The sequence below is a fragment of the Ovis canadensis genome, chromosome 3 (genome assembly GCF_042477335.2).
Source record: "Ovis canadensis isolate MfBH-ARS-UI-01 breed Bighorn chromosome 3, ARS-UI_OviCan_v2, whole genome shotgun sequence".
In the NCBI taxonomy this organism is placed as follows: Eukaryota; Metazoa; Chordata; class Mammalia; order Artiodactyla; family Bovidae; genus Ovis; species Ovis canadensis.
This window is the reverse complement of record NC_091247.1, coordinates 100,140,429-100,163,760: the sequence shown is the minus strand read 5'-3', so window position 1 is coordinate 100,163,760 and position 23,332 is coordinate 100,140,429. Positions and strand designations below refer to the sequence as shown.

The following is a 23,332-nucleotide window of genomic DNA, read 5'->3' as shown; positions in this document are numbered from 1 at the left end:
TGAAGTAGGGGTGCAGCTTCATTCATTTTCATGTGGATATCCGGTGGCCCAGCACCCTTTGTTGAAAGGACTATTCCTTTCCCATTCAGTTGTTCAGATACACATGTCAAAAACCAAGTGACCTTAAATGTGAGCATTTCTGAGCTATTTTCCCTTACTTAAATTTCTGAGCTCTGAACTCCATTCCACTCCATCCCCTTGATCTCTGTTTATCCTGTTGCCAGTCGCACACAGTTTCGATTACTGTAGCTTTGTAGGAGGTTTGGAAATTGGGAAGAGTGAGGAGTAGTCCCCCAAGCTTGTTCTTGAAAAGGACTACTGAATTTGCTAATTTTTTGCTAATGACTAACCGTGGCACATACTTTCAAGGCGCTTTTCTGGCACTTGACAAAAGTTCTGTGGGTTAGGACTTACTCCTCTCATGATGGAAGATCTGTTGTTTTGCAGACTGATGAGTCTATTCATATGTGTGTGTGTATGTGTGTTCACCTCCTCAGTTGTGCCCAACTCTTTGTGACCCCATAGAATGTGGCCCACCAGGCTCCTCTGTCTGTGGAATTCTCCAGGCCAGAATACTGGAGTGGGTTGCCATTTTCTGCTCCAGGGGATCTTCCTGATCCAGGGATTGAACCCACGTCTCTTGTGTGTCTTGCATTTGCAGGCAGATTCTGTGCCAATCAGATCACAGACTGTCCCCATCCCATCCCCCAGTATTCGTGAGAGAGCATCTAGAGATACTCTCGGTTCCTCCTGCAAGTACCTTAAGGAATGATTTGATAATATTACTGATTCTTTCAAAATCTTTATAAATTAAGTACCATACAGTATAGCAGAGGAAAAAAAAAAAAAGATGCAAGGAAATGGAATCACGCCAAGCTGTCTAGATATGAAATAGCTCTCCCTAGATTTTTTCTTACCATTTCTTACAAAATTTTCGCTGTAGAAAATTTCACTGTAGAAAGTCTATTCCAGATAGACTTTCTACAAATAATATACTTAGATAACATACCTATCATTATCAGAAGCATAGAGAACTATGTTTCTTAAGGAAGATCAAAGACTCTGGCCCTGAAACACTAAGAAATAGTTTGCCTTGAACCTCAAGGGTTGATGAATCAAAAATTTCTGTTACAGCAGAATCTTTGGTATGCCTAAAATATGTCATCTAAGAGGAAAATATGTGCATTGCTAGCGCAGTATTTCAGTTTGAATGATAAATGAAGTAGTTCCTACCTCCCATCACTAGAAGTAACAAATACCCAAGGATCTTTCCATTGCAATTACAGTCTGGAAACTCAGCTGGCCTTGGGACAGAGCAGATTGTTGAAAATCTTCAGGAGCCTTACTCATACATGAGTGCAGATAAATCTCAAATCCAACCCACTGCAATGCTCTTAAGAAACAGTGGTGACTTCAAGGCACTTTGGAAATCTGATGGTGCTGTGTAAATGCTACATAATGGTCTTGTCAGATTTAGTTTAACACTTACTGTTCTTATACTCTCAAAACATAGTTTTTAACTTTTTAAACTGCTTGTTTATAAATAACTAGCAAAAGAGGAACTACCCAGAACACAGATTTCACCTGTGCAACCTTCTCAGACTAAATTACAGGGAAGGGAGCTTTTGCTAAAATGCATTTCCTCTGCTTGTGAAGAAACCGTTGAGAAATGAACTTAAACTCCGAGAAGATTGTGCCATCTTGTACAACATGTTTTGGGCTTCCCTGGAGGCTCAGTCAGTAAAGAATCTGCCTGCAAGGCAGGGGACCCAGGTTCAATCCCTGGGTTGGAAAGATCCCCTGGAGAAGGAAATGGCAATCAATTCCAGTATTCTTGCCTGGAGAATTCCAAGACAGAGGAGCCTGGTGGGCTACAATCCATGGGGTCACTAAGAGTCAGACCCGACTGAGTGATCACACACACACACAGACACAGACACACACAGACACACACACACACACACACAGAGTGTCAAATGAGCCCCTCTTCCCCCAAAAAGAGTTTAAGAAGTATATTCCTCAACTGTCTTCTGTAATTAATCAAAGAAATGTGCTTTCATCAGCAAATTGTGGGAAAACTACGAAGTTCATCACTGATATCATCAACCCTGAATAAGCATGGAAATTAGGCATTTGTGGCATTAGTGCCCTTATAAGAAGAGGCCAGGGACATCCCTGGTGGTCCAGTGGCTAAGGCTCCACACTCCCAGTTCACAGGGTCTGGGTTTGATCCCTGGTCGGGGAACTAGATTGCACATCCCACAACTAAAGAAACTGCATGCTGAAACTACAATCTGGTGTAGCCACATAACTAAATAAAAATGTAAAAATCTTCATTTTACAGAAAATGTCTAATCATTAATTGCAGTGTTATCAGCTGAGAGTTAGGAGTTTTCATCTGTGTGTTTGAATGGATGATAATAGGAAAAGGGTAAGTCAAGTCATGGGGCTTCCCTGGTAGCTCAGATGGTAAAGAATCTGCCTGCAATGCAGGGGCCCCGGGTTCGATCCCTAGGTTGGGAAGATGCCCTGGAGAAGTCAGTTGTATGTCAGCTTTGGTTTTAGGTGATCAGATGCCTGGCTTCATGTATGGCAACACGAGGCCTGCTTTACTTAGCTTAGCAGGAAATGAGAGTGGGGCCTGGAGGAAACCATGCGTCTCCGGCATGTACTTTGCAAGCTTCTCATTGGCGTTGAGAGTAAGTGAAGTGTACTTCCTTCCCCAAAATGCTGATGATGAAGTGGAAATAAGATCTGTATACAGGTGAACTAACCAAATTGTGTCTGATGTTTACGTGTCAGAAGATGGAATTTGAGATGAGTTCCAGTTCTCAGGAAGAATAAAACAAATGCTGAGATTTGAGGGTTGAGTGCCAGAGGTTAAGGTTCTCCTACATGACACTTAATTTCTTTATGTGGATTGCTTTTTCATGTCAGTGGGTCACACACGTGGGGCAGTGTCCAGGGTGTGTCATCGGCAGTGTTTGAGAGCTGAGGGTATTCCGCACACTAATTTTGCTGGGTTTAGGGAAGAATCAGGATGTAATGTGACTGTATAAAGGAATGGGAATGTGTAGATGAACACTCACAAGAGAAAACAGGCTGGACATTGGAGACTGGACGGATCTATGGGAGTTTTGGAACCAATATGATTTGAGTTAGTAAAGAGTGGGGCCATCTTGGTGGTGTGTTAAAAAGATAATTGCCAAAAAAAAAAAGAAAAAAAGATAATTGCCCTCTTGAGTAGAGACTCCATGAGATCTTTTGTATATGTATATATATTTCTTAATTTTAATCCTTATTTCACATATGAATAATTTGTGAGGTTGAATAATTTGCCTACAGTCATATAGCTAGGAGGCAGTGGAGAAACTGGGTGTTAAGGCTTTTCAGTTGACTTGGGTTTAGCACTCAGCCATTTTCCAGGCTGTTTCCCAGAGTATTGGCAGGTTGATTTGATAGGCCAGATGTGACCAGGCAGGAGGGCGTGGGGCCCTGGAATCCCTGTGGGATGAGGGACGGATGGGAGCAGGGCCGGGGTTGAGAGGCAGAAGGGGCAGAGGCTGCCAGCCCTGAAGGCCCCACCCCGCCGCCCGGTTTTCTGTGCTTCTTTATTGTTGCTCTTGAGTCACTCAGTCGTGTCCGACTCTTTGCGGCCCCGTGGACTGCAGCACGCCACACTTCCCTGCCCTTCACTATCTCCCTCGGTTTCCTCCGACTCCTGTGCATCGAGTCGGTGATGCCATCCAACCATCTCATCCTCTGTCACCCTCTTCTCCTCCCGCCTTCAGTCTTTCCCAGCATCAGGGTTTTTGCAGTGAGTCAGCTCTTTGCATCAGGTGGCCACAGTATTAGAGCTTCAACATCAGTCCTGGGAATATTCAAGGTTGATTCCCTTTAGGATTGACTGGTTTGATCTCCTTTGGTGCTTTTCAACCTCTTTTTTTTTTTTTAATTAAATATATATTTTTATTTGGCTGCACCGGCATTAGCTGTGGCATGTGGACTCTAGTTCACTGACCAGGGAGCCAGTTCCCTTCCCTGACCAGGCATCGAACCCGGGCCCTCTGCATTGGAAGTGCAAAGTCTTGGCCACTGGACCACCAAGGAAGTCCTGGTGCTTCTCAGCCTCTAATGTGCTCTTGAGTCAGCTGGAGAGCTTGTTAAAACGCAGGTTGTCATCCAGCTGTCTGGGGTGGGGCCGGGGCTGGGGCGGGGAGGGGGTCTGTGTGTCTGAAACGCTTCCTGGTGATGCTAGAGTAGTTTTGCACTTGGCTTACTAAGGACCTAGAAAGAGGTTCCGGGGGAAGTCTTGGGAGGCAGCTGACTTAGACCAACCTTACATCGGAACACAGCTGTTAGGGTGGCCTGGTTGGGCGTGGATTCTGTCTGATCTGTGTGGTGTCAGTGTCTTGTGTTGTGGTTTTGTGAAGGGACCTTGGGCTTTGAGCATCACAGAATGTGGAGGTAGAGAAGGCTGCTAGAGATTCTGCCTCCTCACCCCATGGGTGACAGGTGAGCGCAGTGAGGGATCTTGGGGCCTGGTCAGGACTAGGGTGCTCACCCCCCTCCCCCCACCTTGGGTGCTTTCTTTCCGTCTGTCTGGGTTGAAGGCAGTGCAGTGGGGTGCTGCCCCGCCCATCCGGTTTGGTGATTTGGTGACATGATAAAAGTCAGAATAGGAAACCAATGATGGTTCTCACTCCATTTCAGTTTGTATTGAGCTTCCTGGCACAACAGTAAGTGTTTCAGAGGGTGAATGAAGAGAGGAGAGAGCCGGGTTTTTGGGTGAGGTCGTCATGGAGTGGCTGGCGGCTGGGATTGTGGTTCCCGGTTAATGTAGACCCAACGGTGGGGGCTGCAGAGCCTGGCGAGAGCCTGCCAGACAGCAGCTGGGTTCTGACGTGGGCTGGGGCAAGTGTGACTGTAATCAAGTGGAGAGCTGGGGAGAGACCTCCTGATCACGTGCTCTTGCAGAACTGGGGAGCAGGCAGCAGGGTTGTTGGAACAGAGGGCTGCTGGAGGGAGTGTGGGCAGAGTGTGGAGACGTAAAATGCTGTGCAGAGAGAAACGGGAGAAGTGGGCGGAGCGATGTGTGGCTTGGTGGTCTTTAGGTGTGGGTCTTTTGTGGGGCCCGTGGGTGAGGCCAGTGGTTTTTATGCTGATGTCTCGGAATCGTATTCATAGGATGGTACTGGCTTGGCCAAAAAGTTCATTTGGCTTTTTCTATGAGATGCTACACAGAAAAACCCAAATGAACTTTTTGGCCAGCGCAGTAGTTTTGGGAAGAACCTGAGGCAGCCTGTAGTTCCGTCTCCCTCATTTGCCCAGAAAACCCCACTGAAGGACCCCGAGGGGTAGGGGGCACAGAGGCTTACAGAAGGAGAGGCGGCTAAGGAGGGGGAGGCTGCCGGAAAGGACGCTGACCTTTCTTTGCCTAAAATGGCTTGTTGCCACTCTCGCTTTCTCTCACCCTTACTGATTAAAAACAAAACAAAACGAAACACACTTTTGCCGAGTGCCTGTTACATGCAGGTACCGTTGTAAGCGTGGTTCTTGCTGCCATTTTCCTTTGACTTTTGGATGGTGCTTCCTGAAAATTCAGGGATGCAGCCTCATGAATTCAGTCATCTTTTGTGACTTTGCTTAATATAAGAATAATTACTAGATTTGTCTTAGGCTTTAATTTGGAAAGCAAGTGAAATTATTGCCGAACTTCTGGTTTTGGCAGAATTAATAGCATATTTTGCAGTCTGCCGCATCAGGCTGGTCTTTAGAGACCATTTTTATTACTCGATTTTTCTGTGCGGCACATTAATAAAAACCATGTTTAAAATTCTGTCCTTTGAAAGCTTGGTGCTCTAGGTGGATTGCCTTTAGCACTAATCGTAGGGGCTTTCTTACCATGAATTCATCAATCTCAGCATCTAAAAAAGCACACTTCCATTTTACAGATGTGAGCACTCAGCACTCAGCACTCAGCACTCAGTCGTGTCCGACTCTTTGTGACCCTCATGGTCTGGGGCCCGCCAGGCTGCTCTCTCCATGGGATTTCCCAGGCAAGAATACTGGAGTGGGTTACCATTGTCTTCTCCAGGAGATCTCAACCCAGGGATTGAACCTGCCATTCTTTACCACTGAGCTACTGGGGCTTCCCTTATGGTTCTCTTGTTGTTGCTGAAGTTCGTTTATAATAACTCACTTCAGGGGAACAGAGGGCTTCCTTGTGGTTCATATGGTAAAGAATCTGCCTACAATGCAGGAGACCTGGGTTTGATCCCTCTGTTGGGAAGATCCCCTGGAGGAGGAAATGGCAACCCACTCCAGTATTCTTGCCTGGAGAATCCCATGGACAGAGGAGCCTGGTGGGCTACAGTCCATGGGGTCGCAGAGTTGGACACAACTGAATGACTAACACTTTCAGGGGAACACAAGTTCAGTAGACTGTGGAAAGCTGATTATTAGCTATTTGAGAGAAAAAAGTAAAGCAAAGTCTGATTTTCTTCCCCTCCCACCTTCAACCCATTATCCACCGCCTCTCCACCACCCCCCATCCCCTGGATGAGAAGTTCATGAATTTCTTTTAATTTTCTGACTAGCTTAGTTTTCAACTGTGTTATTTTGGAGTTTCTCCCTTTGGGAGTTAGCTGTTGATTTCTGTGGTTTATGTAGACCTCTCTCCTCATATCTGTGACTTTATTTGTATTAATATCAGTGCCTTTATTTGAGGGCATTTCTGGCGGGTGCCTGTTCTGCTTCTGGGGGAAGAGCTGTGGAGTCTCTGGAATAAAAAGGTTTCAGAACCAGCCATTTCCTACCAACGTTCTCTGTGATCCATGTAATCAACGAGATGGGCTTTGAGCTTGCATGCACCCAGTATTGGCATAATGGTGGACATGGACCCATCTTATCTGAGGATGTTTCTCCATGTTTTTTGGGTATAATACCAACATCTTGTATAAACTAATATACTAGTAGTTGTAAATACCTGTAGTAGACATGAAGTTACTGAAGATGTTCAGTTGTATATAGTAAGAAAAGTAGGCTTTGGATAAGCAGACAGCGTGGGTCAGGCAGATTATGATCTGCTTTTTGCACAACCTCTGAAGACTCCTGGAATCACCATTTCTCTTTCGAGGGGGCGATGCCTGCAGCAGCGAGCGCCCTGTGTAGCTGGTATGCCTTCTGTGTGGACCCCCCACCTGGAGAGTGCAGCCTGCAGGCTTCGAAGGTTCACGGCATTAACTACTTATTGCCAAATTCTCCATTGCCAGCCCTGTTCTGTTCTGTCAGCTTAGTTGCCGTGACGGCGTCAGATGGACTTAGTGGCGGAAGGGCCCTGAGCTAGCCTGTGTCTCTCCCCCCACCTTCAGAAAGCACTCCCCAGAACAGTGTCCCGGCTGGCCCCTGGTCCTCGCTCCTGGCCAAGTCAGGGTCCGGAGCTCACAGTGGCTGTCGTGTGCATCACTCATGGTTGGAGAAGCGGGCCGGTGTTTCCTTCTCAGCAGCGTCTGCCCTGGCAAGTGATGACTGACTGGCCAGGTGATGGAATCCTCATTCCTGTGTCCCAAGGGCTCCTTAACGTTAGACTGGGCATCTTCAGTCCTTCCGGCTCTCTTCGTGTATCTGTGCGTCCCTTGTGGGGGATGATGGCTCCGAATGTGCTCCAGTGGATCGCAACCTCGGTGATGCCCGTGGTGCTGAGGAGTGGACCTGTGTCCATGGAAGCCCTGGATGGCCCTGATGGACTCCCATAGCAGGCAAAGCCCTGAGGTCCATGCCCGACAGAGCTTCAAGGTCAGGGATTTCCTTCAGTGCTGCGGTGATAGGATCAATTGTGTTGGGCTAGTCATGTCCTCTCTCTGGGCCTCAGATTCCTTTTCTACAAAAGGAAGGTGTGGGCCAGTGTGGGCGTGTTCATTTCTAAAATTTGGAGTGCTTGCACAAGGCAGCCTTTTTTTTTTTTTTAAGCTTTTTATTTTGTTTTGGAGTGAAATCAGTCAATAATGTTGTGATAATTTCGGGTGAACAGTGAAGGGACTCAGCCATACATATGCATGTATCCATTCTCCCCCAAGCTCTCCTCCCGTCCAGGCAAGGCAGCCTCTTTCGAAACCTCTAGTACAGGATCATTAGACGGGATTGAAACTTAGGGTACCCGGTTCCACTCACAGGTAGTCGGTCTCCAGATGGTGTTTTAAATCTAAGTTGGTTTCTTGGTTTGGTATTTTTGCCACATTTTCTGCAGTCCAAAGATTCTCTCTTTGGAGGGAATGAAAGACAAATCAGCTTTGGGTCTAGAACTTAAAGGATGGTTCTGTCTCAGCTGTGGGACATTGACCCTAAGAAGTTAACAAAACCTGCCCTGCCTCCCTCCCAGACCTGCAGATGAGAAGAGGCCCAGAAGTGGTTTTTTTTTTTTTTTTTATAAGGCTCGGTAAAGGACTGCACATGGGCTTCCCAGGGGGCACAGTGGTAAAGATTCCACCTGCCAGTGCAGGAGATGTTCGATCCCTGGGATGGGAAGATCCCCTGAAGGGGGAATGGCAGCCTACTCCAGTATTCCTGCCTGGAGAATCCCATGGACAGAGGAGCCTGGTGGGCTGCAGTCGCTAGAGTCGGACACGACTTAGCGACTGAACACACACGCAAAGGACTGAGCAGCCAGGTTTGGAATATCCTAGCTTCAGATGCGCTTGCTTCTTCCAACTAGTGAAGTATTTGAGTGTGAAATATTGAGACCTGTCTGGGGCTGATCTCAGGATGGCCCAGTGCGAGGAGGAGGTAGTTGGGAGTAAAGAAGCCGTCATCATGGCTGTGTGTGATGGTGATTAAAGCTGGGTTTCCTGCTTTGTGTGTTTGTAGTGTGTTTGACGTTTCTCAGACTAAAAGGTAAACAGAAAAAAGTTCTACTTTTTGAAACCATTTACTCTGGCCCATCATGTTGATTCTATAGTCATGAAAGGTAGGATGGTGAGGTAGGCCCTGGGCTCATCTCACCCGAGACTGGAGTCGGGTCTCCGGGGTCCAGCCTTTCTTTCCCTCGGGCCCTGCACACACGCCCGGGATGTGTTACTCACTGCCAGGGTGGGTCAGCCCATCGCCATGTTGGCTTCAGGTCTCCAAGATAATGTGAAGAGAGATGTTCTCTCCCATGAGCAGTGCCAGAACCAGCACCGCAGCGCTGTTGGGTGTGAAAGGAAACAGCCTGGGTGGCACGTGTGGTTGATGGCTTGGGGAGGAGCCAGGGCTCCTGTGGTCACGTGGCGTTTACACTCGGGCTCAGCGCTTCTGCAAGACCCAGCATCTCTCTCTCAAGATTGTCCGCTCCTCAGAGCCTGTGTTTTAAAACATTAATTATTGGCTGTACTGGGTCTTGGTTGCTGCTCAGCGGCTTTCTCTAGCTGTGACGAGCAGGGACTGCTCTCGAGTGGCAGTGTGCAGGCTTCTCTGGTTGCAGAGGATCGACTCCAGCCCACAGGTGCAGTGGTTGTGATGCAGCGACTGAGCTGTTCTGCGGCACATGGGAACTTCCCGGACCAGGAACCGAACCCGTGTCCTGTGCACTGGCAGGCGGGTTCTTGCCCACTGTACCACCAGGGGGTCCAGCGCCTGTTTCTTGGTAGCCACCTCCCGTTTCTGGTGGAAGTCTGGATAAAAGTGAGTGTCTGCATGAGTTCCCTTGCATGTCCGATGACCCGCGTGGGGCTCCTTGCCCAGCCCTTTCTCATCTTCACAGCGTCCTCCGGTTTGGGTGCCCCTGATGTGAATAACTTGGACTCTGGGGTGACTGAGAGCCCTTTTGTCTCTCACACGTTGTGGAGATAAGCCAAGCAGATGGATTTCTGTGTTAGAGAGGTGTGAGCTTGAGAGTTTTGAAACAGCTTTTTTATCTCTGGGTGAGGATTCAGAATTACAAGGGGTCTTTGGGGCTGGCGTGTGTTTCTCGTGGTTTCTTTGTAGGAATTGTCATGAAAATTGCCTTTGAGTTAGAGCAGGTTCATCACTTTGCTGTCGCAGGTCAGTAGGTCTTTGTTAGGTTGGCAGAGGACTGCCAGTAATCAGCTAATTTATGAGCCGTTCCCTTTTCGCATTTTAGTTGGGAATTTATTGTTGACTGAAAACCCATGAGCTTTAGCTAAAAAGCAGCTAACGTTAGCTGACCGTCTTGGAGTTAATCGTGGGCTTTTACTGGCTGTGAGTAGAGTTTTCTGCTCCGTTTTCTGCTTTGCAGTTGGCCTGGCTGGGACTCACACACCATCCTCACCAAGGCTTCAAGGCTTCCTTAGGACACAAGCAACTTTATTTTGGAATTAAAGGGCCTTTGTGGACAGGATTATAGAACAAGTTCCTTACACCAGGTGGGAAGGGCAGGATGTTCCTGTGATGTGTTTGGCCTGATTCACGAGATAGAGGAAGAATTCAGTGCCTCCCGTTTAATAGCCTACAGATAATCTATGGAAACAGACAGAACACTCAGCATCAACTCATGCAGTTGCTGTTTTCAAATAGGAAAATTTATCTCTTTAAAACTCAGTGGAGTGTACTTTAAAGGTCCTGTGAGAATTTAGGAAAAAAAATATTATTTCAACAAACACTGTTATCTCAAAATACCCAGAAGTATAAAGAACCTTGAATAAGTCAGTGAGATTAGTCTTTCGATAGTTGCTGAACTGCGTAAAGATAAAGCCAGTTTTATTTATTTTGTCTGAAAAAAACCAAAACCCAAAAGAGTACTTTTTGCCAAACAAAGTGTAGTGCTAGTAACTCGGTTGTGTCCGACTCTTTGTGACCGCATGGGCTGCAGCCCGCCAGGCCCCTCTGTCCGTGGGATTCTCCAGGCAAGAATACTGGAGTGGGGTGCCATTTCCTCCTCCAGGGGGTCTTCCCAACCCAGGGATCGAACCGCGGTCTCCTGCGTTGCAGGCAGATTCTTTACCGTCTGAGCCACCAGGGAAGCCCTTGTCAGACACAGCCTATTATCAAATAACTGGTCTCTGTTTTAGACTCTGTGAATTCTTTATTTGTTAAGTACAGATGGATAAAGAACGCGAGGACTCAGAAGACTTGTTTGTTGGTTTGGCAGTTAGCGCTCGTGTTAACCGTGGTAAAACAGAAAAACAGCGGTGAGGCTGAAGGCGCACAGTTAGGACTCCACGCAGGAAACGCACGCAGCCAGAGAGCCAGGAGATGGTTAGTTCGGTCTGCTCGCATGAAGTAACTGAGACACCCGGGGTGGTGGCTTTAAGGTTACAGCCGAAGCCATTTCCCCGTCTAGTCGTGGCTGGGTCTTGGGTCATGCTGGCCTGTGCGGCATGCTGCAACCGTCCCACCAGCGGCCTCTTCAGCAGGTGCGAGTTGGATATGGCTCACCAGGCCCCCTCCACAGATCTGGTACAGTCGGTCAGCGGTGGGTTTAGAGTCCAGTTTCCTGCAGGCTTCCATGGACGTGGCTGGTCTGGGCACTGCACTTGGAGGAAGTGTCTGTATGTAATCGTCTGGGGAGCTTTCCTCCCAACATTTTATTAAGAAAAAAAGTCAAAACCTACATGAAAGTTAACAACTATAAAATGAACACCCGTCCCTATCTACTTCCTAGATTTTATAACTAACGTTTCATTATATTTGCTTTCTCACAGTTATCCCACCTGTCTGTCCATCAGTCTTTTTTTTTGGTAAATATTTTAATTTATTTATTTGGCTGTACCACCAGGTCCTAGGTGCAGCATGTGGGGCCTTTTTTTTTTTTTTTTTGGTGGCATGTGGGATCTCGTTCTGTGGCCAAGGACCTAACTGTGTCCCTTGCATGGGAGCCCAGAGTCCTTGCCACTGGACCAGGGAAGTCCCCTTTTTTGTTTTTTTAAAGACATGATTTTCTTAGAGCAGTTTCAGGTTCACTATAAAGCTAGCCGGTCCAGAGATTTCCCATAGAACTCCTGTCCCCGCCCTTCCAGCTCATCCCCTGTATCAACATCCCCTCCGAGGTGGTGCCTTTGTCACACCTGATGAACCTCCATGGACACATCATTGTTACTCAGAGTCCAGAGTTTACCTTAGGGTTCACTCTTGGTGTTGTGCATTCTCTGGGTTTAGAAAAGTGTATAAGCTGGGGATCTACCATTAGGGTTTCTAACTTCGTGGGTTTTTAAATTTTAAGTTAAAAAAAAAATTGTTTGGCCCATGCCGAGTGGCGTATGGGATCTTAGTACCCTCACCAGGAATTGAACCCTCACCCTCTGCATTGGAAGCATGGAGTCTTAACCACTGGACCACTAGGGAATTCCTGAGCTTCCTTTTAAATAAAATATGCTTTGGTTCCTGTTGGTGGATTTTACCTTTCTTGCACCGTCCAGAAATGAGTAGGAAAATGATTAAAAGTCCTGTATCTCGTGTGGTCTCACAGGTACAGTGATTCCTCCCCTTGGTGTTGAGTTACTCTTCAGAATTGGGGAAGGAAAGCTGGTTCTGCAGGTTTCTGTGCTAACACATGTAGTCAAACCAGCCTTGGAACAGGTGTGGATTTTAATATATATTATCATTAATTTTAAAGTCGATGGGAGGGACTTGCCTTGTAGTCCAGTGGTTGGAACTTGGCGCTTTCACTCCTACGGGCTCAGATTCGATACCTGGCCAGGGAACTAAGATCCTACAAGCGGCCTGGTACAGCCAAAAAGACAAGGAGATAAATAAGCAAATAAGCAGGAGATGAAATGGGCTCAGGAAGTCTGCACGGCTAGCTGATGTGTGATGTGGTTCTGTGCCGAGGTTGATAGAGACCACATGAGGGAATTGATTCATTATCTATCATACAGGATACAGGGAATCATACTATAGTTTCTTTAATAATAGAGAAGATTGAAGTTTTGCAATTACTTTTGTTTGAAAATCTGTATGAAATCAAGCACTATGTAAATCATTGACCTGGTACATGTTGTTTACCTCAATGCCTTTATTTTTTATGATTGTGTTTACCGTTGTATTAAAAAAAGAAAGACCAGAAGACTCCCAGGCTCAGTTTGAGGCACCTATTTATCTGTATGATGCTTTTGTTTCTCGTGTTCAGTCGCTAAGTCGTGTCTGACTCTTCGTGATGCTGTAAAGTGCAGCCTGCTAGGCCTCCCTGTCCTTCACCGTCCCTGGAGTTGGCTCAAACTCATGTCCATCGAGTTGGTGATGCCATCCAACCGTCCCACCCTCTGTCGTCCCCTTCTTCTCCTGCTCTCCATCTTGCCCAGCATCAGGGTCTTTTCCAGGGAGTCGGCTCTTGTGCTGAGTGATAATTTAGTCCAACCATCAGGCGGTTTACTTACAGCATTACAGTTAGCCTTGTTACACAGTCTTGCAGGATTCAGGCATACGCACGCAGTTCTCCTCCCCATTCCATTCTGTGGTGCCTGTGCTCCTGCTCTGGTTCAGCCGTCACTGACTTGCCAGGCACGCAGGGCGTGGAGAGCTCGGGGAGACCTGGGCGTGGCTCTCAGGGCCGCCTGCCCTCCCCACGCTCCTGTGGCCCCGCCTGCAGAGGGTCACCTGATTGCTGTCTCCCCTGCTTCCCTGCTGGCCTTGCTGGGCTGCCTGGGGAGAGAGGTTTTGGGTCTGTGCACGGGTTACACTGTTCAGGGAACAGCATGGTCACGCTGTGTTTGGCTGGAGCTGAAATGAAGCCTGGGGTAGCATCCTCGGCATCCCAGACGCTCAGAGTGTTTCTAGTGAGACAGTTGAGCTTCTGTGGCTCCTCGGGGAAGGGATAGGGGTCAGAAGTGCCAGGCCCAGTCAGCTTTGGACTTGTGTTTGTGGCTGGGGTCATGTTCAGAGAAGGCACCAGGCTGAAATGCCACCTCCCCTCTCCCAGGCCAGAACCAGAATGTCTTTGTCCAGCACCGAAGCTCTCTGTGTTCCCTTTATATACCTACAGCAAAAGGCTTAGCACACAGATATGTGGTATAGCGGCTGGGTTTCAGTTGCTGTTTAGACAAGATAAAGAAGGCTGAACGCCGAACAATAGGTGTTTTCCAGCTGTGGTGCTGGAGAAGACTCTTGAGAGTCCCTTGGACAGCAAGGAGATCAAATCAGTCCATCCTAAAGGAAATCAACCCTGAATATTCATTCTTTGGAAGAACTGATGCTGAAGCTGACACTTCAATACCTTGGCCACCTGATGTGAAGAGCTGACTCATCGGAAAAGATCCTGATGCTGGGAAAGATTGAGGGGTGGAGGAGAAGGGGACGACAGAGGATGAGATGGTTGGATGGCATCATGGTTGGATGGCATGATCGACTCAATGAACGTGAATTTGAGCAGACTCCAAGAAATGGTGAAGGACAGGGAAGCCTGGTGTGCTGCAGTCCACGGGGTTGCAAAGAGTTGAACATAACTGAGCAACTGAACAATGCATAAACAAGATCCCATTAAGATGGCACTGAGGAGGGCTTAGGTTGGAAGTTCTAGGTCAGAAATGGGGGGGGTGATGGGATTATAGGGGCATTCTTGCACAAATGGGGTCTCTGGGGAAAAATTTAATTGGTCTGGCCCTATTTATCTTTATCTCTGTGCTAGACCCAAGATAGTTGGCAGAGGGGAAGGGTCTTTATCTCTCAGACAATGGCTGAGCAGGAGGCCTCTTGCTAGCCTGGCCAGGGCACCAACTGGGCACCACCTGCATTATTTCTGTACTTGGGTTTCCTGCTGAGGTCAGATGAAAAATCTGTAGGTTTTGGAGTAAACGCTTCCCAGAACACCCTACGTCACCTTAGTCATTCCTTGGTGGGTGGGGCAGGGCCGAGGCAGAAAGGTAGGCAGGGCTAGTAGCCCTTAGGAGGCCCTGAGCATTTCAGCCAGGGAATTCAGGCTTCGTCCTGAAGTTACACGATGAAGGCTTTGAAGTGGGAGAAGTTTGTACTTGGCAAGAATGCTCCATCTGCAGAAGGCAGATGGCATGGGGTGGAGTGTGGCTGAAGGCAGAGAGACCAGCGAGGATGCTGTTGGAATGGGAACCAGAAATGGAATAGACACTTCCATTTACACCTGTTAGACCTTCTGGAAGCCTGCTATTTGCAGGTGTTTGACTCCACCAAAAGCACGTTGATATCAAACCTGTTCAAAGCTAAAAATCCTAGAACTGCTGCTGTTCTTGTTCATTTGCTAAGTTGTATCTAACTTTGTGACCCCATCAACTGTAGCATGCCAGGCTTCGTATCCTTTACCATCTCCCACAGTTTACTTAGATTCATGTCCATTGAGTTGGTGATGTTATCTAAGCATCTCGTTCTCGGTTGCTCCCTTCTCCTCCCGCCCTCAATCTTTCCCAGCATCAGGGTCTTTTCCAGTGAGTCGGCTTTTCACATCACGTGGCCAAAGTATTGGAGCTTCAGCATCAGTTCTTCCAGTGAGTACTCAGGGTTGATTTCCTTTAGGATGGACTGGTTTGATCTCCTTGCTGTCCAAGGGACTCCCAGGAGTCTTCTCCAGCACCACAGTTCTTCCCACACAGCCGCCAGCAGGCGCCTTCATTCTAACCAGCTTCTCTGAGAGCGTCTGATCTGTTCTCTGCAGCTCAACTGGAGGAAAATGTTCAGAACAAGACACGGATGGTGTCACCCTCCGTCAGTGGTTGCCTGTCACTCATGGGGTCCAGATGCTAATGTGGCTCTCAGACCAGGCAGGGTCCCTCTTCACCGTTGCGTTCCCACCACACTGGTCTCCTCATCCCGCTGCCATCTGCCAGACACTTAGGACCCCCACCCATCTTGCCCCGGTGCCCTCAGCTGGGTCCTGGTCATGTGCTCTGAGCACTTGCTGTCACGGCACTTGGCAGAGCTGCGTTTTCACATTTGCTGTTGGACTCTCTTGGTTTGTTTAAGAGAAGGATCACTTTCCTTGGCCTTCTGTGTTTTGAATTCACCTCCAGCGCATTAGAGTAACTCATGCTATTCATTGCAGACCCTCAGTCATTCAGAAGAGTGTGTAAAGTATCTCATTTTTCCTGGTTGAAACTCCTTTGCAGTGACTCCCCAGTGCCCGCTCTAACTTGGTGCCCCTGCTCACACTTTGCTGAGTGGATGGGATGACACCCCCCTCCAGGATGTCAGCACTCTGAGGGCTTCCGACTTGGTGCCGGCCACTTATAGCACTGTGTCCCCGGTGGGTGCTTAGCACAGGTTTGTTGGCTGAAAGAACACTAGAGAAAGATATCCACTAAAATAAAAGTAAGGTGAGTCCTGGCATCAAAAAGGTTAACCAGCCCCTCTGCCCGTCTCCCTTCTCCCCCCTCCCCACTTCCTCCCTTCCTCTCTCCTGACAGCTCATGTATACGCTCACACTTCAGCATGCCGACTGCGCCATCCTGAGCTGTCCGCACACAGGAAGAAAGGTCCATTGGGCAATTTGGAGTTTTGATTGTGAGAAGTTAGTCATCATGACAAACCCGTGAAACCCAGATGACAAAGCCACTAATGGAGCTTGATCTTGTGAAATGATGTGCCACCTGGAGGATACCCAGGGTCCTTTCTTGCAGTGGGGGTGTGCATTTCCATGGGTTGTGAACTGCGGTGGGCCCGTGGGAGATGCGAGGTGGGGTCAGGGCTGTGCGTTAGTGCTGCGGTGATACGCGGCCATCCTCCCTGGGGTGATAGACTAGCTGGATGCTTTTTTTAATTCTTGGATTAAATTAAGTTGGTTCCATGGTTCCAAGGAACTTAATGTATGTATGTTATTGGTCCAGATGACTTGAAGTTGTGGTAGTTTAGTCACTAAGTTTAGTTACTAAGTCATGAGCAACTCTTGTGACCCCATGAACCATAGCCTGTGAGGCTCCTCTGTCCACGGGATTTTCCAGGCAGGAGTACTGGAGTGGGTTGCCATTCGTTTCTCCAGGGATCAAACGCGGGTCTCCTGCACTGCAGGCAGATTCTTTACGGACTGAGCCAGCAGGGAAGCCTTATGTACTGTGAGCTTTCTCCCCCTGTCACTTACATCGTGTGAGTTTCCTTTTACTAATACATCTTGTTCATGGATCTGAGTGTGAGGTTGGGGAAGGTTCAGAAGAGATCTGGACGGGGACCAGCCTGGAGCAGCCCGCGGGCTGGGCTGTGTGGCGCCCCGTAAAGCATGCCGGTGAGCACGCACATTAGACTGCGGGCGAGTCTTTTCCTCTCTCTGCCGCCCCCTGGGACTTGCTCCAGGCGGGAGGCTGTGTCTGAGACAGGTGACTCAGGTGAAAGAAACTTTGAAAAGGAAAAGGCCTGCCATTTTCTCCTTACTCACGACCGTTCAGGCCTCAATTATGCCTTTTGCCGCTCCTCTTTCCTCTCTTCTTGCTCCTTCATTTATCTTTTTGTTTTTCTTTTGTAACTGTTTATTTTGGACTGTTGAGATAGTTTCAGGTGCGCGGCTAAGGGGCTCAGCCCTACGTATGCATGTATCTGTTCTCCCCGAACGCCCCTCCCATCCAGGCTGCCGCATGACTTGCTCCTCCATTTAGATTTGTGTCCTGGAACCTTTTTTGCGCTTTTCCAGAGTTGACCAGTAATGAATGGAAATGGGAAAGGAATGCCACAGACGAGTGTTTGCTGATCCCGTGCTCCACTGTGCCGGCGTCACGCAGCTTGTGGGTGGTGGGGTGAGCTGACCTGGACTGGGGTGGGCTCAGGGCTCCCCTGGACCACATGCCCACTCATCGCTAGGGAAGATCCATTCACTGACAAATCAGCAATGGCCCTGCCTGCCCTGTGCATTTTTCCCACTTCTTTTCTGAAGTCGCTAAGATATGCCCCCAGATAAAGAACTAACACCAAGGAATAGTGGCATAAGCCTGGGTCCTCTTAATCCACCAAATCACAGGAATTAGAACATCACCTTCTGACCAGGAATTCACTTGTGCTCCTCGCAAACATGGGCCTGCCGGAGGGATAAAGACATCCTCGACCCGGCATCCTGAGCGCATCCTGAGCGAGAAGTGCCTTTGGTCAGAACGGGCAGAGCAGTAACTTACACGCTGATTGACAAAAAGGCAGCAGAATGCCTTTTTTTAATGCAGGGCAATTAAAGTCAGTTTCAGTTGAACAGAATTGATAGTAGTTGCCTCTGGGAGGCGATTTAGTGCTTTGAGATTCGTAGAGTGAAAGAAACAGGATAATGATCAGCAGAAGGTTTTTCCGGTTCAGTGATTTTTTTTTTAGACGTCGACTCTGTCTTCTCCCGGGACCCTCCTTCCCTGATGCTGGCGTGCCCTGGGGACCTGATCCGCCGCCTGCTGTCCTGTGTAATGTCTAACCACCTTCCTTTGCCTTCTCGGCCCCTGCTTCCCCAGTTGTCCTGTCCTTGGGCTGACGTAGGTTAGAGGACTGGTGGGGAGGAGAGGTGACCACCTGGACTGCCACCAGCTGGGCAGTGACCTTGGGAAAGAGACTGAACCCCAGGGCCCATCTTTCAGCTGTGAATCAGGGTTCGTCACAGTCATACCTGTTGTGTGAGGTGGTAAGGATCGTCAGGGGTGAACGGAGCCAGACGCTGAAGTGGTCAGAGCTAACTTTGATCTGTAATAACGGGTGTGACTACAGGGAAAAGAGTCCAGCATGAATGGGACCTCCGTTTTTACAGAAGTGACCAGGCATTTTAAAAGGAGAATGAGGACTTCTCTGGTGGTTCAGTGGTTAAGAATCCGCCAGCCGGTGCAGAGGACGTGGGTCTGATCTGTGGTCTGGGATGGTCCCATGCATCACATCTAGAGAGTTCCCCTTGCTTGCCACAACTGGAGGAAGCCCACATCCAGCAGTAAAGGCCCAGCACAGCCAAAATAAGGAAGTTAATGTAAAGGAAAGAGGGTGTCAGGAAGGGGTGAGTGGGCCCTCTGTGAAGTCCGGCAGGTGGGGGTGGGTCCGTGGAGCTCCTGACCAGCGCTTTCTGAACTCAGCTCCCACCCTCCCTCGGAGCCCAGGACAGGCCCACTCTCCAGGCCTTGGCTGAATGGTCAGTCTCTTTGCAGCTGGAGTTTTCTCAGGCAGGTGCTTTTCGGTTGAGGGGGCAGGGTCTTCCTCGGGATGTGTCCTTGAGCTGTTAGAAGTGATGTTAGTGTTTGTTCAGGCTCCACAGGCCTAGTTGAGAAGAGGCTCAGAGCAGCCAAGGAGGGGGTCTTTGTTAGTGTAGACAAGGTGGGGTTGAGATGGGGGTGTGTGTGTGTGTCGTGCGCTGGCCACTGGCCGTCTTGGCTGGTAGGACATCTGCCTGACTGTGCTTTTCCTGTGGCCTTATCCCAGGTGCGCAGATTCTGTGATGGTACCTGGCCCCAGAGGAGGCAGGACAGGAGGCCGCACTCATGGCCCCTGGACAGGCTTTCCCTAGTGACTCCGCGTGCGTGCGTGCTAAGTCAGTTCAGTCACGTCCGACTCATGGACTGACTCCTGTCCGAGTCACGTGACCTCGTGGATTGTAGCCTGCCAGGCTCCTCTGTCAATGGGATTTCCCAGGCAGAAATACTGGAGTGAGTTGCCGTGCCCTCTTCCTGGGGATCTTCCTGACCTAGGGATTGAACCCATGTCTCTTACGTCTCTCGCATTGCAGACGAATTCTTTACCACTAGCGCCACCCTGGAAGCCCAAAAGTTGGCAGGTGGTGGCCCATTGCAGTGACTCTCAAATCAGCTGGCGGTCAGCATGGTGATTCCTTCCATGCACAGAGCTGCTGTTCTGTAATTAAGCAGACACGTGAGGTCAGGATGGTGGGCCTCCAGCGAGGTGCATCGATTTTCGTGTGGCCCCAGGTCCCGCTGCCGTGAGCTCCAGCCCCGGTGCTTCCCCTTGGATCTGGGAGCTGCTCCTCTCAAGAACGCGCTGCCTCTGTCTGTTCAGTGGACAGCATGGGTGACCCCAGAGGAGGCGCACGTGTGGAGACAGTTCATATAGCATAGAAGTGAAAACATTACCTTCTTCACGGATAGGAGTCCTAATGTTTCTTCCCCTGAAATAGCATTTGATTTTAAAGGGTTGTTTTTGCTTTTTTGCGCTTTACCTTTGTAATAATTCAGTACAGTTTCATAAAGCAGAGGGTATGGCTCAGCGGGTAAAGAATCCACCTGCCAGTGCAGGAGACACAGGAGATAATGGGTTTGATCCCTGGGTCAGGAAGATCCCCTGGAGGAGGAAATGGCAACCCACTGCAGTACTCTTGCCTGGGAGATCCCACGGCCAGAGGAGCCTGGCGGGCTCCAGTCCACGGGGTTGTAAGGACTGGACTTAATGACACAGCGTGCACACACTCCTGTAACAGTGGGTGCGCTGTGCCTCTGGTTCTGAGTTGTTGTGATTTTAAGTTCCCTGGAGGGTGCCTGCTGCTGTCTCAGTCTGAACACTCGGTGCCTTATTGAATTTGGGTTTATTATATAGATTTACCTTTCATAAACTCTGTGGACTCAAGGTTAAAAAAATAAATAAACCTGAGGCTGAAAACTTGTTTTCCTTTACGACATGGCCAGGTAGGAGAATTTGCCTGTAAGTTATTTAAACTCCAGAAATGAATTCAGAATTCACGCAGACAGTTAAGAATTGCTGATCACTTCCAGGTTTATTTGAGGGGTCAGCTGTGGACGTGTTGGGAAACCAGAGTGGTTTCTGCCTCCTAACCTGTACGTGAAGAGGCCCCGTGAACCTCTGTTGGCAAAGTCTTTCTCCCTCGGTGTGCCTGGGTCTCTGGCCTATCCTGTGTTCTCTGGGGACCCCAGGACACCCACCAGCCTGACTGCAGAGCCTTCAACACGGTGCCTCTCACGTCTTTGGCTTCCAGTGATCTATATCATCACCTTGATGTATCGTCCCTTAGCGCTTCAGTCGAAAGCCTACTTTATTGTCCGGAGCCTCCAGTGTCTTATCTAAATTGGAGCCCCACACGGTTAAGGCCATTCGCCATCTCTGGCCAGTGAAGGAAGTCACCAGGACTCGAAGGGTGCTCTTTGACCCCGATGCCTGCGGTAGGTTCTCTTTTCCAGCTCCCTGCAAAGACGGGAGGGAGTGTCGACCTCAAATGGGAAAATAAATATTTGCAGATAGAGATTAGTTTTCTCACTTTGCACTGTCAGCATCAGCAAAGCCCTGTCCCTTATTTGCTTTGAAAAGAGCCTTATTTTTAGAGGAAGGAGAAGGAAACGTGTCTGTTGAGAAAATCTTGTTGTCTTGTGAAAGTGGAAACAGTTCTGCCCTCAGCCCTGCTTTCCTTTCCTGTGGCTGATAATAATAGCGGTGATTGCAGTCAGCATGTGAGTGTTTGTGAGCCAAACGTTATGCTGAGGGTTTTGCCCCGAGAATACCCTTTTAGCTGTTAGTCCCATAGAGCAGATGAGAAGACTGAGGCCAGTGGAGGTTACTGCTCTCAACTGAGGCTGTAAAGCGTTTAAGGGAAAAATGAAGGGTCTGAGAGTCAAGGACGCTCGTGGACTCTTAATGCTGTTCTAGTGTAAGCTTTAAAGTTTTGACTCTTTCATTTTATACCAGGAGGGGTGGATATTTTCCCCATCAGCACGGATTCGGATGTTCCTGAGCTTTCTGTGAGGAGGTGAAGAGGTCTGAGCTGGCCCGTGGCCTTTGCCCTGCGCCCCCATGCACCTCACAGCCAAGCGTGGCCCTGGTGGCTCTGATGTCACCCGAGAATGGGTGCAGGTGGCATTTTCTGATCATCCGCTCTTTGCTGATCTCATTGCTTCTAAGAGCAGAGTTGCTGCTGTTGTTCAGTTGCTGAGTCGTGTCCAGCTCTTCGCCACCCCATGGACTGCAGCACGCCAGGCTTCCCTGTCTTCCACTCTCTCCTGGAGTTTGCTCAGATTCATGTCCGTTGAGTCAGTGATGCCATCCAAGAGCAAAGCTGGGTGTCTTGAAACTGCAGGGTAGTGAGCATGTGATTCTGAACCCCTGAAACTTCAGTTATTTGAAAAGGGCAGGAAATGAGTTATTCTGAGTTGTCAGTTTCTCAGAGATTGGCAGAAGTTTAGTAGCTTTTTTGGTGAGAAGACTTCTAGGTTCTCTAGAAAACTTTTAATTTCCCTCTGTTGCTAGTGTAACACTACTTTTTAAAGAGTCGTTCATCAAATGAGCAGCTAGTAGAGCCGATTGAAAGAGGTAAGACCAAGTTGGGACTTGGTTAGTGGGAAAAGTCCTTGAGGGTGTGCTCCTTCGGTTCATTTGCGTCTTCTTTGAATAGGAAGTGTAGCATGTGCAGCCTGTACTGATACGTGGTTTCAGATTACGTGTCACCAAGTTCTCTTCGGTAGTAAGGTTTCACGCTATAAAATAGGTTGAGTCAGGGGAGTAGCCAGTGATGGAAAAAAGCGAAAGTACACCCTCTCCTCGCCAGTAATATTGCTTCCCTCCTCCCTCCTGCATAACAGTGCTGGTGAGCAGAGTGAGGGTGTCTTGTTCTCACACAGTGCTCCTTCATTCCAGGTAAAAAGAAAAGTAATGGGGCGACGGAGGATGAGATGGTTGGATGGCATCATAGACTCAGTGAACATGAGTTTGAGTAAACTCTGGGAGATGGTGAGGGACAGGGAAGACTGGCGTCCTGCAGTCCTTGGGTTCGCAAAGACGCCACTGAGTGACTGAACAACAGCAAAGAGAATCCACAACTGGCTGTGAGTCCTGAGTGTCTGCTGAGTTACGTAGTTACCACCGTGTACGTAACTCTCTGATGTGTCTAAGCTTGGAGTGCCACACACGCGCACTCGCTCACTCAGCCACTCACTCACAGGGGGTTTTTTTGAAGCTGTGGTCTGAAGTGCATTCCAAATATCAGGGCAGGGTGTGTGTAGACCTGAGCACTTGTGTGTGAGAGTGGTTAGAACGGTCCTTCTGGTTGTGAGCTAGGTTGATTTCTGGAACCACTAACTCGGCAAGCAGAGCCCTGGGGTGTGAGCGTGCCCTCCACCCACTTGTGTTGCCTGCTTTTTTCCCCCTCCTAAGTGGGCGTATCCCTCAGATTCTTATTGCGATGCCCCCGCCCCCAGCTGCTTTCCCTGCTGTTTCTGCTGCCTGGCATCTACATTCAGGCCAGATTGCTTGTAATCCAGTTTTCATGTGTCCTTTGTTTTCTTCTTCTCATTGAATACGGTTGTATGCTGATATTTTTATTGTTGGTACAGTGGATGAATACGGTGTTCATTGTTTCACAGCACTTGTAAGAAACTCGTTTCATCTTTTTTGTGTTTCAGAAATGGCTTTGTCTGTGGCTTGATTTGTTGATCTGGGACTTCCCTGGTGGCTCAGTGGTAAAGAATCTACCTGCAATGCAGGAGACCTGGGTTGGATCCCTGGGTCAAGAAGATCCCCTGGAGAAGGGAATGGCAAGCCACTC

General features: G+C 48.8%; 1 protein-coding gene and 1 non-coding gene across 51 annotated transcripts in view; one reads left to right on the top strand and one right to left on the bottom strand.

Annotated features, from left to right (window-relative positions):
- The window catches only part of MAP4K4 (mitogen-activated protein kinase kinase kinase kinase 4), a 151,719-nt gene that overhangs the window by 14,750 nt on the left and 113,637 nt on the right, over positions 1 to 23,332 (top strand). The window lies entirely within an intron of this gene.
- Positions 4,038 to 4,110, bottom strand: TRNAG-UCC (transfer RNA glycine (anticodon UCC)). Its single transcript has one exon. It is a non-coding gene; the product is annotated as a tRNA-Gly (tRNA).